Source organism: Saimiri boliviensis, chromosome 1 (assembly GCF_048565385.1).
Source record: "Saimiri boliviensis isolate mSaiBol1 chromosome 1, mSaiBol1.pri, whole genome shotgun sequence".
NCBI lineage: Eukaryota > Metazoa > Chordata > Mammalia > Primates > Cebidae > Saimiri > Saimiri boliviensis.
The window spans coordinates 241,446,866-241,467,080 of NC_133449.1; the positions used below are offsets into that span (position 1 = coordinate 241,446,866).

The window sequence follows — 20,215 nt, forward strand, 5'->3', positions numbered from 1 at the left end:
ACCTGCCACTTCAGCCCAGGTCAAGGCTGTAGTGAGCTGTGATGGCACCACTGACTCTTGCCTGAGTGACAGAGAGAGATCATGTCTCAAAAAATAAATAAATAAATAAATAAAGAGTATTATTCTTAATGAATCTATCACTATACACCTAGAAAATACAAGCATATCAACTAAAATACTATAAGCAATTTTTCAAATGTCATCACTAGAATAGATAGTATGAAACGCAATTGCTTCCTTTTATTTAAATAGCCGGATAATAATACAATTGATGAAATACCCTCATAACAGAAGCACTTGCCCTCCCTCCAAAATGTTTTTAGAAATAAATTTAACAAAAATACATGTTTCTTAAAAATAACAAATACGCATATCAACAGGAAACACAGGTAAGACAAGATGAAAATGACAAATGCCACTGAAGGGCATCAAACATCAAATAAGTGAGAAACCTATCTTCCTAGAGATATGCTACTGTAAAGTTATCAATTATCTTCTAAATTAATCTAAAAATTCATACCCTCACAATCAACATACCAACAAGAATTATTTTAGAAGTTGATAAAAAATGATTCATGGCCACCTGGAAAATTCCTTTACAAACAGAGTGATAAAGCAACACGTCCAGGTATTAAATAGACTATAAAAGGGAGGGAGGTCAGAATAGCATAGTACCAACAACAAAAAAAAGAAAATCTTGACTTGGTATAAATATACTGAGGATTTACTATTGATAAAGGCAGACTTTTAGAGGTAAAGATTATTCAACAAAAGGTGCTATAACTAGTTAGAAATTTGGGGAGCATAAAGCTAGATAATTTTTTTCACTCCTTAAGCTAAAATTTAAGAAACTAGGTTACTACTTTTATAATCTTTACGCAAATACTTTCCAAGAATAACATTAAAATCAAAAGACATAAAGAGACCGACATGAATTTTAGATTAAGCATCTATATAGCAAACACCATAGCCAATGCTAAGTATAAGCAACAAATCAATAAAAACCATGTAAAACACAAAAGGCATACGGTGTATTTACTACACCTAAAAGAATTGACATTTAATTTCTCAATGTCATAATTAGTAAGTCGTGGATTTAAATCCAGGCAATCTGACTCTAAAACCTATGTTCTTATATACTATATTATATTGCCTCTCTCAGATGTGCACAAGTATTATAAGATAATCAAAATTTATTTTGGTAAAAAATGCACACAGGTAATTTTATATACTATTGGTGAAAATACAAATTGATACACACTCTTCACAGAGAATTTTATTCAAGCCATCCATTTTAATTACACATACACATATCTGGGAGACAGAATCATGGAGAATTTTCATTTTCTATGTTATATATTTCTATATTTGAATTTTTACAGCAAGATTAATTTTGTAAGGGGAGAAGATTACAGTAACTGTTTTCACCGTTTGCCTATCAAAAGCCCTTCACTTTATCCAGCCTTCCTATCCTACCTTAAATTATCACACTCTGTAGACACTTATAAGCCAGAAGTGACAGAAATTTCAATTACTAAGGTCAAGAAGATAAAGAAGATGACTCCTAGGGACCCTGGCTTGGGAATGGCTTTCAAAAGAAAGAGCAGATGGGACACTGTCGATACCAGGTATCCACAACAAATCAAAAAGCATCTACTATATACAGTCCCTGCTATTCTGCAGTCAGCATCAAGACAATAAATCTTCTGAAGTCCCCAGGGATTAACAGGGCACCCAAAGAATCCATTTGACGCCGCCAGGATCCTTATCTTTTCCTAGAAGATGGAGAGCTTTATTCTAGTCTCAAAGAATATGCCTCTTAAATCACTTCCAAAATCTATATGGAAAGGGAAAGTCAAACCAACTTATTCTAGGTTGGGTGATAGCCTTGGCAAAAAGGAGATTCATTTTTAGATCACTAGTTTCTTGCACTAGTACCAATACAAACATATCCTCCCCATCCACCCCCCCACCCCCTCCACACTCCCACAGAGTCTAGAGTGACCTAAGGTTTGAGACTCCAAGAACACCATTATTAGATGCTTTAAAACTTCATGATCATGCAAACAATATAACCTCAACATATGAAAACCACAGCTGGGCATAGTGGCTCACACCTGTAATTCCAATACTTTGGGAAGTCGAGGTGGAAGGATCACTTGAGCCCAGGAGTTAAAGAGACCAATCCCGGCAAGACAGTGAGACCTCTAGCTCTACAAAAAAACAGAAAAATTAGCTGGGCGTGGTGGCACATGCCTGTAATCTCAGGTACTCAGGAGGCTGAGGCGAGAGGATTGCTTGAGCCAAAGAACTCAAAGCTGCAGTGAGCAGTGATCATGCCACTGCATTACAACCTGGGTGACAGAGTGAGACCCGTCTCAAAGAAAAAAAAAGAGAAAAACACAACTGTATCGAAATCACTGCACTCATACCGAAATTGAGCAATTATCTCCACAAATAACTTGTCCAATGTAGACAATAAAAGTACTGGATTTCTTTCATCCCCCTTTCACAGTCACCTCAAGAATTACTAAGGAATGAAATATTTCACATAAATGTACTTTATCAGAGAATTAAAACTTGCCTTTTTACAGTTTGGAATTTTATCCCTGTAGGAATACTTCAGAAATTGGACTGCAGAGACTTCTGGCTTAAAATGCTGGAACAAATGTTTACCTTAACTTCCTCACACACGTAACATATGGAAACAGAACTAGTTCTCATTGTTAGAGATAAGTTACAAGTATGGAAAGGAAGGGAAAAAAACTTAGAGTGAACCTTTGGTGCTGGATTACAATTGCATTGTTGAAATATGTAGATGTTCCTCAATTTACAATGAATTTACATCTGAATAAACCCATCATTTAAATCAAAACTATCATAGGTTGAAAATGCACTTAGTACCCCAATTAAACTCCTGGTAAAGTCAAAGTAGTATAAATCAGGGACTATTTATATATTTATAGACATAGAAATAAAAATAGATGTAAACATGTATATGTACATAAAAATATTTCCTAGCTCTATATATTAAAAGGGCCTGAGAGTAACAGTACTCTAAGAACAACAATGAACACAAGTGCCCAAATCTTGGCTTCTAAGTACCACTTTCCACTAAAAACAATGAGGAAAAGTAGAAGATACCTTTAGAATATCTAATTGTGCTAAAAAACAAGAAGCACTCAAAAAAGGAAGAGACATCAAAAACAAAAAAGAAGATGGGGTTCTTATTGACCAATCAAGAACAATTTGAGCACCAAAATAAATAATAATGGATTATGTCCCTGTGAAGATAAACCTAGGTAGATGTAAATAAGCGAATTTAACATATGATGACAAACAAAATATTTACATAGTTTCAAAGCACCTACCATAAAATATTAATTACAAACAGGGAATGAATACTTTGAAAAAGGGCAAGTCTGGCAGCCACAACTTGAATCACATAAAGTGAATACCAGTAATAGGGCAGACTGAAATTGCCTGCTGCCTGATAAGATGTAATGAGAAGAATGCACCATCACTTTTATGAAAACCCTGCCAAAGATTTAATCATAAAAACCAAATCAAAAATCTACTCATGAAAAATATCACGCAAATGAAAATTGAGGAGTGTTCTACAGAATAACTAGATCTGTCATCTTTAGATCTTCAAAAGTGTCAAGGCCTTGGATAAAAAAGAGAAAGAAATTACTCCAGATTGAAGGAGAATAAAGAGATGACAACAAAATATAACACATGATTCTAAACTGGATCAGTTTGCTGTAAAAGACATTTTGGGACAATTAATGAGGTTCAGATATTAGTAGTACATTCGTACTAACTTTTTGATTTTGATGGTAATGTCGTCATTGCATGCAGGACAAAGTCCTTGTTGGCAGGAAACAAACATTAAAATATTTAGGGGTGGCTGGGTGCAGGGGCTCATGCCTGTAAACCTAGCACTATGGGAGGCTGGGGCAGGTGAATCACCTGAGGTCGGGAGTTCAAGACCAGCCTGACCAACATAGTGAAACTCCGTCTTTAAAAATAAAAATAAAATAAATTTATAAATAATATATTTAGGGGTGACAACAGGGCATCATGTTAGCAACTTAGTCAAATGGTTCAGGAACAAAAAAGTTCAAACTTTCCCATATGTTGATCATTGTTTCTAAAATTAAAATCTAACTTAAAAATATCTATAGCAGTGCTGAAAACCTGACAGGGGTATACTTACAGATATAACAACAGAAAGGAATTTATAGTGAATACAAAGTACATTTGGGTCAGAGGGTATGATAATAAAACAAAATTTACTTAAGGAAACAGATACACAAAACAAGCAGAAAGTGGGATCTCCAAAAAAGATTTTTTTTTGCAAGAAGGATTAAGAGAAGTATGTCCTGAGCAGTCAGCCAGATAGTCAAGCCATAATAGAACACTGTGTGGTTAAAGCCTCTAGTACAGCTCTATGTACTGTGGGAGATGTGACACTTGGACAGAGTGACTATGAAAAAAGAAGACTGCCTCCTGAAAAGTCAAGCGACCTACATACCTTCAAAGAGAAACTCATTAAATAGTCTTCTCTTTCCTCTTCTAAGCAATCACCAAAGCCGGAAGAAGGATTCATTGGGCTGGGAACATACATTTAAATGACCAACACAGTAGAGACTAGGTCATCATATAAAACTTTGACTACCATGAAAATCCAATTATTTGAAGAAAAAAGAAAAAGCATGACAGATATACCAAAAGCACAGTAAGATCAAATGTTCTGTAGCGTTAGTAGAAGAAACAAAAGACAATGTTAAAAGAACATCTCAGAGATTAAAGGTTACTTAGAACAAAAATAAAGCTTAAAAAAAAAAAACAGAATTGGGCCAGGTACAGCGGCTCCCAGCACTTTGGGAGACCAAGGTGGGAGGACTGCTTGAGGCTAGGAGTTCAACACCAGCCTGAGCAACAAAGCAAGAATTCATCTCTACAAAAAAATGTAAACATTAGCTGGGCATGGTGGTGCATGCCTATAGTCTCAGCTACTCAGGAAACTGAGGTGAGAGGAAAACTTGAGCCCAGGAGTTCAAGACTGCAGTGAGCCATGATCATGCTGCTGCACTCCAGCCTAAGCAACACAGTGAGATCTTATCTCAAAAAATAATAAATAAAAATAAATAAAAATCAACAAAAATTAAAAACTAGAATTCTTAGAAACTCTATTCCAAAAACAAGTAACAAAATAAAACAAATGAAAATGAAAATCAAGTAAGTGGGCTAAAAGATCAAGCTTCAAGACTCTCCCAGAATGCAATACAGACAAAGTTCCATAAACGCCAACATCCACCTAAGCTCTCGAAGTGCAGTCAATAGATCCTGGGAGTCCAAGTCCCTGCGAGTCCCTGAGATACTTTCAAGGAATCTTCCAATTTAAAACTGTTTTTATAATAATACTGAGATGTCATTTTTCCCTTTTCCATTATATTTCTATTTCACACTGATTTTCAAAAGCAATGGTGAACAAAACAGCTAACGCCTTTACAAGAACAAAAGCAATGCCTTCAAGCTACACTAGCATCACCACATAGTCCCAGGTTTATTTTTAAATGCCACTTAAGAGTATCTTTCATAAAGATACTTTGTTTCTGTATGCTACTGTATAGTGAAACCGGTCAACATTTGGAAAATATGAGTAACTCAATGAACCAGTATTTTCCAAATGATCAAATGCATAATGTTACAAAATCATGAATGGGTAAAAGATTTATCCAGCCGGGCGCGGTGGCTCAAGCCTGTAATCCCTGCACTTTGGGAGGCCGAGGCGGGTGGATCACGAGGTCAAGAGATCGAGACCATCCTGGTCAACATGGTGAAACCCCGTCTTTTTAGTAAAATACAAAACATTCGCTGGGCATGGTGGCACGTGCCTGTAATCCCAGCTACTCAGGAGGCTGAGGCGGGAGAATTGCCTGAACCCAGGAGGCGGAGGTTGCGGTGAGCCGAGATTGCGCCATTGCACTCCAGCCTGGGTAACAAGAGTGAAACTCCGTCTCAAAAAAAAAAAAAGATTTATCCAAAGTACAAGATAAACCAATGGAGTATTAAGGTAACAAGAAATAAAAAATTCTTTAACGTGGTCTTACATTCAACATTGCCACAAACCTTTTAAAAAGTTACTAGTTACCAAATTTCGACATATCAACTACTTGTCAAATTTTGTTATCAAAAAGTATCTACAGTTATCTACAAAGAATATGAAAATATTCCTCCCTTTTCCAACAAAATGCATAAGGCTGGATTCATACACTTTAGCCAAAAGAATGTATTGCAACAGATGGAATGAAGAAGCAGATATGAGAATTGAGCTTTCTCTATTAAGCCAAACATAAAAGACCTGCAAAAATATAAAACACTGCCACTCATTCTGCTAAATATTTTAGAAAACAATTATATTTTTATTAAAACAATGTTACATTAACATGCAATAGTTATTTTAAAATAAATTTTTTAAATTTCTGTTTTGAGCCAAACCAAAAAGTTTGAGAACAATTGCCTTAAGGCTATTACTATTTCTTGTAATTATGCCATGTTAAAACAGAGTGAATCCTCCTACAGACAAATGACATGTACAAGGCACTTCTCCTCAAAGTAAGTTGTCACAGAGTATTTTCTAAGTTATTCAGTCACCTTTCTATTTTTCTATTGCTTCACTGTAACATCAAAGGTCCTAACTTCACAATGCTGTAAACGTGCCTTTCTCACCCCTTCGACACCAAAGAACCAAAATCAGCTCATTATGCACAGAAGTAAAGGGGTTCTGAATATTAGCCCTAAAAGTGAAGTCCCCAGATTCTGTTATACCTATTTTGATTAAGATGTCATTTTTTATTTTCTAGTTTTTTTTACTACATTCTATATGCTTTTAAAGCTATAATAAATAATCTCCAGTAAGTAAAGTCTTATTAAGTAAATTTTTAGATAATCTTCTTTTCTATTGTCTTCCATTCTATCACTTAAAACCTGGCAAGGTCTTCATTCCATGGTGTCTGGAACAAAATTTGAAATGACAAAAATAGAGTGATAGATGAACTCAAAGGAAGATAATTTCAAAATTTTAGGGATTCTGTGACAGAAAAGACAACTAAATTGGAAGGTAGGACAGAAGAGGAAGATAGAAGAAGGAACAGAGAAATAAGTCTGTATGTTTAAAGAGGCCAAGAGTATAAACACAAGAAGGTAGAGGGGGTTATAAAATCTTAATACAAAAGAATAAATAACAGCCTGGTATTATCTTAACAGCTAATTCTGAGAACACTAACGAAACAAAGTATAAAACAAAACAATATACTGATGAATTTATTAAAATACTGGCATGTACACTGAGTTGAAATGCAAAGTGGAAATTCAGAATTAAATGAGCTGATAAAATAAGATCAGATAAATTTTTTTCTACTGCATGTTTTTTTTTTTTTTTTTTTTTTTTTTGAGACGGAGTTTTGCTCTTGTTACCCAGGCTGGAGTGCAATGGCGCGATCTCGGCTCACCGCAACCTCCGCCTCCTGGGTTCAGGCAATCCTCCTGCCTCAGCCTCCTGAGTAGCTGGGATTACAGGCACGTGCCACCATGCCCAGCTATTTTTTTGTATTTTTAGTAGAGACGGGGTTTCACCATTTTGACCAGGATGGTCTCGATCTCTCGACCTCGTGATCCACCTGCCTCGGCCTCCCAAAGTGCTGGGATTACAGGCTTGAGCCACTGCGCCCGGCCCTACTGCATGTTTTAAACAGTTTTATGAGGTGATAAACACAGACTAACAGAGTTTGGAAAAGAGAAAAATGGCAAAAATATAATTAAGAACCAGCTAAGCCGGGCGCGGTGGCTCAAGCCTGTAATCCCAGCACTTTGGGAGGCCAAGGCGGGTGGATCACAAGGTCAAGAGATCGAGACCATCCTGGTCAACATGGTGAAACTCCGTCTCTACTAAAAATACAAAAAAAATTAGCTGGGCATGGTGGCTCGTGCCTGTAATCCCAGCTACTCAGGAGGCTGAGGCAGGAGAATTGCCTGAACCCAGGAGGCGGAGGTTGCGGTGAGCCGAGATCACGCCATTGCACTCCAGCCTGGGTAACAAGAGCGAAACTCCGCCTCAAAAAAAAAAAAAAAAAGAACCAGCTAAATGCAGAGAAAATAGACTAGGTCAATAAAACTATAAAAATAGGAAGCTAAGGAATCAGAAGAGAAAGCTGAATAGCAGCTTTATTTCTATTTTACAATTAGGAAACCTAAGAAGAGACACTAAATGGTGAATCTGAAAAATGGGAGTAGCATGGTTCAAGAGTTAGCAGTAGGCAGGACATGGTGGCTCACACCTATAAACCCAGCACTTTGAAAAGCCGAGGCAGGCACATCACCTGAGGTCCGGAGTTCAAGACCAGGTTGGCCAACAGGGTGAAACCCCCATCTCTACTAAAAATATAAAAATTAGCTGGGTTTGGTGGCACAGGCCTATAATCCCAGCTACTCAGATGGCTTGAACCCGGGAGGCGGAGGTTGCAATGAGCCGAGATCATGCCACTCCACTCCAGCCTGAGCGAAAGAGAGAGACTCCAACTTAAAAAAAAAAAAAAAAAAAAAATTAGCAAGCTGGGTACCTGGGTACCCAGAAAGAAAAATAACACTGTGCAGAATACACAAAAGGGAAAAGCAAATATGCTGAACTTACTTCCTTACAAAACTCAAAAGCAGATATTATAGAGCATAATTCATGTATACATATTCTACAGCAGCAAATAGTGTAAATTCAAAAACTAAATAATCAATCCACTGTAAACAGCTAAACATAGGTAAAATATACACTGTCAGAAAGAAGAACTCAGTGGCTCATGCCTGCAATCTCAGCACTTTGAGAGGCCAAGGCTGGCTGATCACCTGAGGTCAGGAGTTCAAGACCAGCCTGACCAACAAGGCAAAATCTGTCTCTACTATTTATACTTACAAAAATTAGCCACGTGCAGTGGCATGAGCCTGTAATCCCAACTATTTGGGAGGCTGAGGCAGGAAAATCGCTGGAACCCAGGAGGTGGAGGCTGTGGTGAGTCAAGATCGTGGCCACTGTACTCCAGCCTGGGCAACAGAGCAAGACTCCATCTCAAAAAAAAAAAAAAAAAAAGAAAGAAAAGGAAAAGAAAAGACAAAGACATCTTTAGAGGTTTAGAATAGAAATGTATTCCCAGAAAAAGAAAACTCAAGCAAGCATGTAACAGATTAGAGAAATGAATAAGCAAGACAGTCAAAATGCAAGCAGCCAAATAAGGTATTTAAAGAGAATCTGGATAAGCAGCAATTACAGAAAAAAAAAAAATTGCTACCCAACATCACAAAAATTCTGCATAATCCAAAATACTCTGTAAATACTGCCATAATCTATTTCCAAAACAAAAGCAGCTTAAAGTCTAAATCATATTACCTATAAGCAGTTATTTGAAATAAGTAATTTTGAAATATACACCTATTTTCTGAAACTTTTAAGTGTATTATTTACTACTAATAGTTCAACACCATCAATATCTAAAATAATTATTTTAGAGATTTACCAGTGATATATGTTAAATTTTATCTATAGTTACCACTTAATTAAGAAACAGCATACAATAAAAATTTGTATTCCATGTTTGTACCACTGTAAGATTTTTATACATAAAGTTTACAACAGTTTGATCTCAAACAGCAAGGAGACTTCATACCTTAGTACTACTTGAATCAGTTGAAGTCCTGAAAATTCATAATTACCTTGAATAAATACAGCCTTTAAGCATCCATTTTGTGCAATATACACTTTGGAAGTACTCTCTATTTCCCAATTTAATCTAAGGAAATCCACACGACACTAAAAATAACCAAATTTTGAAGCCATTTAAAAATATTTTAACTGTGTTCTTTTAACCTCTTTTCAAACCTGTCACGGTTTAAACAAGACTTCAAAAATATTTATAGTTTGACAACAGTATAAAAACTAAAATTTAAGTTAATTCAGTGATTAACAGAATTCCAAGTAAACTACGAAGGAATCTGTGCCTTACTGAGAAGAAAAAAAGAAACACAAAGGTAAATACCTCACTTTATAAAATGTGTTGCCTGCACTGAAACATACTACTCTTCTCCTGGAAACAAAATCAAGAACTAAATCTAAAAATAGAGGTTCAAATAGTCATTTTCAAATGCCGCAATACTTTTTTTATACAAAATTTGCTAATAAACAACCATCTTCATAAAGCGATAATTCTCTGTAAAGGACTTGCTCTATTAAGGTTTTGCTGCTTTGAAGCCAAGTATAAGCCATATATGGAAACTGAAGTTCAATGTCACTTATTTTGTTGAGCTCTTTCAGATGCCCAAGAATAATGTGTTCCAAAATCATAAAGTAGATCAGTTATGCATTTTAAATTCTTTGATAAAACTAGTTTCACTTAACAGGAATTACTTGATGTTTTACAAATCTGACCAACAATGAAAGAAAAAAATCTCCTGAGACCATGCCCTGGGGGGAAAAATGTTAAAACTACAGCAATAAATAAAAGACTGCTTTTGGAGATGTACTTAATAAAGCTGAAGTAGCAAAGAACAAATTGTGAAATAATTTTATCCTGATCTTTAAAACGTAATTTTTCCTCTTTGAACTAAGGAAAATCAACTCTCTCCTCCGGTTTCCGGTCATTACGTGAAATAGCATAGGCAATCTATAAACATCAATATATATTTAGGATATACCTACCACCAGGATACAAAATTTATTTCATATATATTCAAAAGTACAGTATTGTATTTCACCTCCCTGTACCACAAAAGTACTGGGGAAAAAAACTAAACAGAAAAAGACTACACCACCACTGAAAAAAAGTTTGGGTTTGCTGCTATCAAAACTAGTTTGATGTATGAAGACGACCCATTGGTTCAGAAGTGTTCATAGCTCTGACTGGTGGAATGTCTGCCATGCTTCATGAATTCTGCCCCCACAGATTTAGGCAGAACCTACCACTATTTAGGCAGAACCGACCAAAAACATTGGGGCCAACACAAAAATGTAAATACCATACTACTCAAAAAGCACAGCTTTTTATCACAATCACTGCGATCCCCTGAAAAACGTTTTAAGCGTTTTACTTCCCTTCCCAGTCTGTTCTGAACTGTACAGAAGTCCTAAGAAATCAAACGTCTTACAGGTTGTTATTGTTGTTTAATTATACTTCCCTCTTTATGCTCAGTCTTCACTCCTTTTTTCCTAATGGATCAGTTACAAGAAAAGTCTAGTCGATACTGGATTTCAATTAATTAAACAAGTTATACGGCGCTAAACGTCTGAAAAACACATTACTACACAACTAAAGGAATATATTACCCACTCTGCAAAACAACTAAGAATGGCTAGATTTTTTTTTGTTTGTTTCTAAAACTGAACGAAATACACTGATAAGGGTTGGGGGAAAAAAAAAAAAAAAAGAACTTCTATATTCGATTAACGAAAGCGCCCATATAATTGGTAGGAGTATAAACAAACGCGGCAGCCATCTCAATAACAGCAAATCACTCGCAGCGGCGACCAAACTTTCTTCCCAAACAGAAGGTGCCAGACTGAGCAACTTAACATACACTCTATACGTTCCAGAAAGCCAAAACTTCTGCCCCCTGTACCGAACAAAGACATTCGTTCTTCGGATTGCTGAAAACTTTTCGTCCCACTGCATTCTTAGAACCTTTTCCAAAAAATCCAAAGTCCAGATGGGGGGTGGGGGGAGGGGCTGCAGTTTGACCAACTGGCCCCTCAATTATTATCCGCTTCTATAAGAGAAAAGGAGGATTCAGGGCAACTTGGAGAAAAGTGAAAAACAGTATAAAGTTCATCTCTTTTCCGAGTCACAAAGTCCCATCAACTTTGTGACTCAGAGACACTTTTCGTGGAAATTACCTTTCGGTGGGACAGCGTCTCAGGGCAGCTTTTTCAAGGCTTCGTTTGACATGATTTCCTTTCCTTCATTAGTCACTTTGGATCCAGCTGAATTTCTCTCTCGGGTGCGAGCGGATGTGGACTGGCCTCCCGCAGAAGAGTAGGTGGCTTTGGTGGGGGTTGGGGTGCGGGCTGGCTTCCTGGTCTCGAGTTTTGCAGGAGTTTCCCAGCCCCAACCAGGATCTCCGCCGAAGGAAAAAAAAAAAACTTTTCACTCGTGACACCGCCCGGAATTGCAGTGCGAAACTCACTTCCTGCCTTGGCGAGAAGCAGGATCCAGCTCCGTCCAGGGGAACCCGGAAAACCAGCTCCGCGCGCACCGGAGAGGGGGAGGGGACGGGACCGCCGCCGGGAGCCTAGGGCTCCGGGCAACTGGCGCGCCCCGCACACCGGCCGGCGGCGGTACCCGGCCGGCGGGGGCGAGGACGCTGCCCGGGCGCTCGGCGAGCCTCGGCCGTGCTAGGCCGCCACCGCTTCCTCTCCGCCGCCCCCAGAGCCGGGCGGCAGGGTTATTGTCTCGACAGTGCTTGCCGCGCCCTTCGTCCGCGCCGCCGCTGCCGCCGCCACCCGGAGCCTGAGCCGAAGAGCCTGGCAGGCTCAATGGCGGCCCCCTCGTCGGGCCGTCCGTCCTTCCGTCCGTCCCTCCCTGCCTTCCCCACTAGTCCTCGAACCCTCTTCTCCTCCCTCTCCCGTTTTCCCGCCGCCGTGCCTCCGCTGCCCTCCTCGTTCTCCTTCCCCAGCGGTGGTGGCTCCCCGAGACGCGCAGGGGGCGGGAGCAGGGGGCAGCTTCGTCTCTTCACCAGCTCGCGGGGCCGCGGCAGGGGCCGAGGCTGCGTCCCGCGCCGCCGCGCCACATTCACTAGGGCGAGGGACTGCGAGGGGAGGGAGGTGGGAGGGAGCGGAGAGAAAGGAGGAGGAATGGGGCAGGGGCGGAGGGGAGTTACTGCCTCACAGGCCGCAGCGGCTACAGCGCCACCGCCCCGACCGTGAGGGGGGAAAGAGGCTGCGCGCCGCGACTCCGCGGCGAGGGCGGGGCGGGGCGCCCTCCCGCCGGCTTCGCTCCAACCGCCAACAGCCTGGCTGGAGGCTGGCGCGGGCCAGTCAGCGCGCGGGGGCGGTGCGGCCCGACGTCGGCGGCCGGGGGCCGGGGGCCGGGGGCCGGGGGAGGGGGGGCGGCCGGTGGCCGCGAGTTCGCAGGCGAAGCGCGGCGTGAGGCCCGCCCCGGCCCAGGTCTGCGAGACCTGCCCGCCGCTCCCCGCCGGCTCCTAGACCCCGCACGCCCCTGCTCGGGAGCCCCCCAAGGTGGAGAACGCTGCGGACGCCGACCCTGCCGTCTGCTCGGGGCCCCACACCCAGCCAGGGAGACAGATAGCCCCCAGGCCTCCCCCGCCCCGGCCGAGGGAGTTTCTCTGTGCGACAGTAATCGGTGCACAGGGGTTGCTGGAGTCCAGCCCCTGTTTGAAGGCAGCAGGTATCTCTTGCAGCTGCAGCGCTCCAACTTCCTCTAATGGCACGCTCAGGTCGCAGGAAACCACAGCGGCAGCACGGCGCAGCTTCCCACGCCCGCCCTTGGAGCTTGTTCCCCAGCCACGCAGCCCAGCCTCCAGGTCTCAGCCTCACACTGGAGGGGAGACAAAGCTGGCGCTGGGAGGGGGAAAATGGCCCGCGAAATGGCCTCAAGATCATGCCTTTGTTAGAGGAAACATTGGGTACGCTCCGATGCAACGCGAGCTTCCAACCCCAGCGGCTCGGTGGTGGTGCAGTCGTTGAATTGCGCCGGCCCTAATATTTCAGCTTGGCAGGGTCTGCGTTTATTGCGGAGAGAGACTCTTAAGCATTCTGTCAACACATATGGCAAATAGAAAGCCTCAACCATAACATTGCACAGTTTTTGCAGTTCTTGCTTTAAGTATGTTCACAGAAAAGACGGCCTTGTTTTACCCAGAGAAGGAGCGTAATGCGGAGCAAACCATCCGCCACCCCCATTCTCTGCTGTACTTAACAGTGATGATAATTAGCCTCTGAGTCCCTGAGTCCCTGAAGTCCCTGGTTCAGTTCTGTCTGTATTCCAGAGATAATTATTTATTACCAAGTTTGAATAAAGAGGTATATCCCCTACAGACGATTTTTTGAATAAAGAGCTGTATATACCTTACAGACTTTTTTTTTTTTGGCTTGCAAAAGAAATTTTATAAATTTCACTAAGTAATTATTTACCAAAATGAGTTGTACATTAGAGGCAAACACTTGAAATAACGCCTAAGATATTCAAGTTATTTTATTCAAGTTGGGAGCATTTTTTTTTTTTTTTTTTTTGAGACGGAGTTTCGCTCTTGTTACCCAGGCTGGAGTGCAATGGCGCGATCTCGGCTCACCGCAACCTCCGCCTCCTGGGCTCAGGCAATTCTCCTGCCTCAGCCTCCTGAGTAGCTGGGATTACAGGCACGCACCACCATGCCCAGCTAATTTTTTGTATTTTTAGTAGAGACGGGGTTTCACCATGTTGACCAGGATGGTCTCGATCTCTCGACCTTGTGATCCACCCACCTCGGCCTCCCAAAGTGCTGGGATTACAAGCTTGAGCCACCGCGCCCGGCCAAGTTGGGAGCATTTTTAACTACTTGCAGAACTGCTAGAATTAATTCAGGTATTATTTCTTTAGCACAGAGCAGAATTTGAAGATTTACAGGTAGTACTGAAGTGTTCAGATAGATTCAATGCTGAATTAGAGGTAAGAGTATTCTCTGGAAGCTAGGAAATGGCAAGCAGCTATACCAGTAATACCAAGCTGGATATCTATTTTATGTGAAAATGAATCTTAACCATTGCATACAAAGCTAGAGTACAAGCTATTTGTAATCATCGCTAGGAAGATTTCTTTCTCCATTTTCAAAAACCGGCTTGGGTCTGATTAGAACTCAAATGGCATGGCTCTGAACTGAAAGCGTCATTCTCCTAAAGCATCCCAGGATGGACTAACTCCCATACCAGTGGAAAACCAGCTGGATTCTGTGATTCCAGAGTTGCCTCTAATCTCAGGTTGATTCAAGACTCCTTTAAATGTGATGCATAGATCGAGTAAACTTAACCGCCCCCCTCTCCCCTCCAAGAGCTGCCCTGGTCCTAGCCTTTTAAAAATTTAAACTCATTATCAGGACCAATCTGGCAGACTACCATCCAGGCTAGAAAAGTCCCTATAACCAAAAACCTTTTCTCCAACTCACCTGAAATTCTGCCATTAGAATTTTATCCCTTAAGTAGTTTTTTTTTCTCTAGCACAAAACCATAATCCTGGGAAAAGTAATATTTTAAGCCTTATTAGTCATTTATATCTAATTCATCAGATTGTTTCCCTAAAGCAGCTTTTGCTGGAAGGGAAAAACAGAGATAACATATGCTGAGGCTAAGTTGATAGGAGAAAGAAATGTAGTCTCATTCCTTGGAGCAATATATAGAGAGTAAAATATGATAGGCCATAAAGGGACTCTTTTGATGGTTAAATAAGTCCTGCTTACTCATACTGTAAGAATGAACCCCCTAATACAGGGGCCTTAAGAGGATGGAATCTGGCCATTTGCGGTGACTCACACCTGTAACCCCAGCACTTTGGAGGCTGAGGCAGGAGGACTGCTTGAGCACAGAGTTTCAAGATCAGCCTGAACAACGTGGTCTTGCCTCTACAAAGAAAAAAAAAAAAAGAGGATGGAATCCAGGATACCCTCGTCAATACAGTTGACTCTTGAATAATATAAAATTTAGAGGCACCAACCAATCATGTGAGCATATAACATTTTACTTTCCCAAAGCTGAACAATTACTAATAAGCCTACTACTGACCAGAAGCCTAACCAATAACATAAACAGTTGATTAATACATTTCTTGTATCTTATATATATTGTGTACTGTCTTCTTACCATAAGTAAAGAAAGAAATGTTATTAAGAGCATCATAAGAGAAACCACAGTAGTATACTATATCAATATCGTAAGTTTACATTGTCTATTCACAAGATGAATTGTCTGTCTGAAATGCAGGCAATCTCAGCAACAGACCTCAATCTATGGTATGTATCAAGCAATTCAACTTTTTCTTGTAATGTTGTGACTTTGCTTCATGGGAACACTTTCAGCCTTAACAGTGACACTTCGTATGGGTACCATAGTGTTAAAGTTTTGCATTATTGCACTAAACACGATGGAAAATATGTGAGAACCATGAAAGATAACTTTTTACTGTAATACGCAATTTACTGGAGAGATGATCTGCTTACTCAGAGATGATTAGCATTACACAGCTTAAAGCGGATACTGGCAACACTTAGGCTCACTGCAATAGCACCAAGGGGTGGCTACGAAATTATTATAGCAGTACAGTGTGTATGACAGTTTTATGCAGTTATGATTTAATACTGTATCTTTACATTTGTTTACATTTCTTTCCACTACAAATGGCGCCATGTTTGGGCTGCAAGTGTGTGCATACATTTTGATAAATTTTAACTTTTTATGATAGGTCTGTTTATATTTTATGGTAGTAAATGATAAAAATAGACTAGTATCTACACATATTTTATGCATTCATGACATACGTAACTTTTAAAAATTTTTCAGTGTTTCTAGGCTACACAGTTTGCAAGTTTTTTCAAATTGTTGCAAATCTTCAAAAAAAGCTCAATATATTTATTGAAAAAATGTTACATTGACCCATGCAGTTCAACCCTGTGTTGTTCAAAGATCAACTGTAGTTATCTATTTTGTCAAATATTTCTTTAATAATCTATAAAGTATTTTTTCTGGAATTCTGCATCTGTGCTCATACAGAAGGGTGAAATGGCAGGTATATGATCAGAGTATTCAGCAACCACAAACAGCGATTCATCTTTGTTATTAATCACTGAGTATTTAGTTTTGTTCATATGAGCAGCACACACAGATACAGCCAAATCTTCCATTCATTCTACAAGGTCCTCTCATTCCATGCTTTACAGATTCATTTCCTTTGAAAATCCTCCTGCAGGATGTTACACTAAGATGAACTTAACTTTTCAGTTATGATTAAAAGGAGAACTAAAACCCCACCTTAAACAAGGCTGCCTGTGATTCTGCAACAATTAACTGAATTCCAAGACCACTGTAGAGGGTAAGTTAACTAATGTTTATTGATAGTATAGCTTCAAGTTCTCTGTTGTGATTCTCTGAATGATTCTCCGTGAAGGGCAGAAAATCTTTTCTTGGGGATTCCCCTTCCCAGTGGCTGGGCTCAGGAAAGGAATTACTGTCTGCTAGAGATAAGCCATTTTATCAGAAGGAAAACCTTAAGGCCTTAACCATTCCAGGGAATGTATACAGCAGGGGGAAGCGCTCTAAGAGAGGAGCCTATCCACTGTTATAAAAAGGGTACCCCTGTCACTTCCCCATACTGGCCAAGCACCTGCACAGGAGCACTGAGGAGACAAAATAAAGGTCAAGGACAAGTTTGGAATGATAATTCTTCTTTTCTCCTTTACCAGACTCCTAGTAAAGAACTGATTACCTAAAACCAGTTTTTAGTAGAGAAGTGTTTGGGAAAAGTGCATCTTCAGGCTAGAATAGGGTTAGATTCAAATGAAGTCTAGAAGCATTGAATCAGTTAAGTCAAAATGCACTGTAACATGTACTTTTAATAGAAACTTGACTTCCCTATTTTCACTTCCATCTTAGTCCCTTGATAGAGAGGCCAGGAGGTTAGGGTGTCAAGTCTGCAGGACAGAAGTTCTTTGGCTCAAAAGAGGCAGTACGTGCAAGAACCAATATTAGGGATTCTGTAATTCTTTTTTTTTTTTTTTTTTTTGAGGCGGAGTTTCGCTCTTGTTACCCAGGCTGGAGTGCAATGGCACGATCTCGGCTCACCGCAACCTCCGCCTCCTGGGTTCAGGCAATTCTCCTGCCTCAGCCTCCTGAGTAGCTGGGATTACAGGCACGTGCCACCATGCCCAGCTAATTTTTGTATTTTTAGTAGAGACGGGGTTTCACCATGTTGACCAGGATGGTCTCGATCTCTTGACCTCATGATCCACCCACCTTGGCCTCCCAAAGTGCTGGGATTACAGGCTTCAGCCACTGCGCCCGGCCTCTGTAATTCTTCAAAAATGGAATCACCTCTCCCATAACATGTTTTGACATTTCAAGCATATTTTCTGTAAAATTTTATGAATAGCATGGAAAGTCTGCCTCTATTTGTGAAAAGCTTTTGGAAAACTTTTCATGGTTTTTTCCTGTAGTAAATGCTTAATAATCTTTTTTTCTATGTTATATATTTTGTAAACTATCAAAGTTGAATTTCTTTCAGATATCTTATGAATTTTTTAAATATGGGGAAAGAAATAAATAATGCATTGTGATTATTTGTGTGGCTTCTGAAACAAGACTGCTTGAATTAGAAACTTGGCTACTTGAGTGACCTTGGGCAAGTTCCTGAACATCTATAAACATAAACTTGAGCTTCCTCTTCTCTAGAAAGGGGATTGTAATATGGCCTTACTGATTATTAGGAGGACTAAATGGGACAATGCTCATGAAGTACTTAATGCAGTATCACCATGCTTGGCAGACTCAAAAGTATTAGCTATTAGTAGTAGTGTACTCTTTTTTTAGAGACAAGGGTCTCACTATGTTGCCCCAACCTAAACTACAGTGGCGCTTCATAGGCACAATCATAGCACACTGTGGCCTAGAACTCCGGGGCTCCAGCGATCGTCCCACCTCAGCTTCCTGAGTTACTGGGACTAATATACTACTCGGCCAATTCTGGCCTAGCAATGTACTTTTAAAGGCACCAATAATATGTACTATGCTTCCATTATTTCTAAGGTGACCATATAGTCTATCATCTAAACTAGGACACTTTGAGAGTGAATGAAGACATTATTAATAATTACACAGGGGCAGGGCTCAGTGGCTCCTGCCTGTAATCCCAGCTCTTTTGGAGGCCAAGGTGGGCAGATTGCTTGAATCCAGGAGATCGAGACCAGCCTGGGCAACATAGTGAAACCTCATATCTATAAAAAATACAGCCGGGTGCGGTGGCTCACGCCTGTAATCCCAGCACTTTGGGAGGCTGAGGTGGGTGCATCACGAGGTCAAGAGATCGAGACCATCCTGGTCAACATGGTGAAACCCCGTCTCTACTAGAAATACGAAAAATTAGCTAGGCATGGTGGCACGTGCCTGTAATCCCGGCTACTCAGGAGGGTGAGGCAGGAGAATTGCCTGAACCCAGGAGGCAGAGGTTGCAGTGAGCCGAGATCGCGCCATTGCACTCCAGCCTGGGTAACAAGAGCGAAACTCCGTCTCAAAACAAACAAACAAACAAACAAACAAAAAAAACAAAATTAGCTGGTTATATGGTGGGTGCCTGTAGTCTCAGCTACCTGGAAGCCTGAGATGGGAGGATCGCTTGAGCCCAGAAGGCAGAGGTTGCAGTGAGCTGAGATCATGCCACTACACTCTAGGCCAGTCGTCCCCAAACGTTTTACACAGGGGGCCAGTTCACGGTCCCTCATACCGTTGGAGGGCCACCACGTACTGTGCTCCTCTCACTGACCACCAATGAAAGAGGTGCCCCTTCCTGAAGTGCGGCGGGGGGCCGGATAAATGGCCTCAGGGGGCCGCATGCGGCCCGTGGGCCGTAGTTTGGGGATGCCTGCTCTAGACTGTATGACAGAGTGAGAGCCTGTCTCAAAATAATAATGACAATAAATAATAATTACAAAGGACAACAAATGTAAAAACAGAATTGTCCTGAATCAACTGTGGCAAATGATCAAACTAACCATTTTCAATCTTGTTTCCTTCTTCTGATCTACTTCTCCTCTCCAATACTCCCTGGTATGAATCATAATCTATTTCTATCATATTACAATATACCTACCTACCTCTTTCCAAATTAGAGCAGTATTAAGTAAAAAAAAGACATTTATTTAGACTTCTACTTAGGCTTCTGTTAGGCTGCTTATTGCCCTTCAATGCAGGTTTTCACTTAATATTTTCTTTCTTTGAGTAATGAAATTGCTCTTTTCCTCACTTATTTCCATGCTTAATAAATTAAAATTTTTCTTTTTATTTTATTTTATTTATTTATTTATTTATTTTTTTAAAGATGGGGTTTCACCATGTTGGTCAGGCCGGTCTTGAACTCCCAACCTCAGGTGATCCGCTCACCTCGGCCTCCAAAGTGCTTGGATTACAGGCATGAGCCAC

The 20,215-nt window shown here is 40.6% G+C and overlaps 1 protein-coding gene across 6 annotated transcripts in view; it reads right to left on the reverse strand.

The window, feature by feature from the left end:
* ERBIN (erbb2 interacting protein) overlaps positions 1–12,343 on the reverse strand; it is a 141,343-nt gene extending 129,000 nt beyond the window's left edge. For 5 of the 6 annotated variants that reach the window (XM_074385336.1, XM_039467565.2, XM_039467551.2 and 2 more), the window contains exon 1: positions 11,939–12,343. The gene's annotated coding sequence lies outside the window, so the exon portion shown is untranslated. Of the gene's footprint in view, positions 1–11,622; positions 11,812–11,938 lie in introns of all 6 variants that reach the window. The other variant, XM_074385333.1, reaches the window with a different exon arrangement.
* Positions 12,344–20,215: the final 7,872 nt, after the last annotated feature.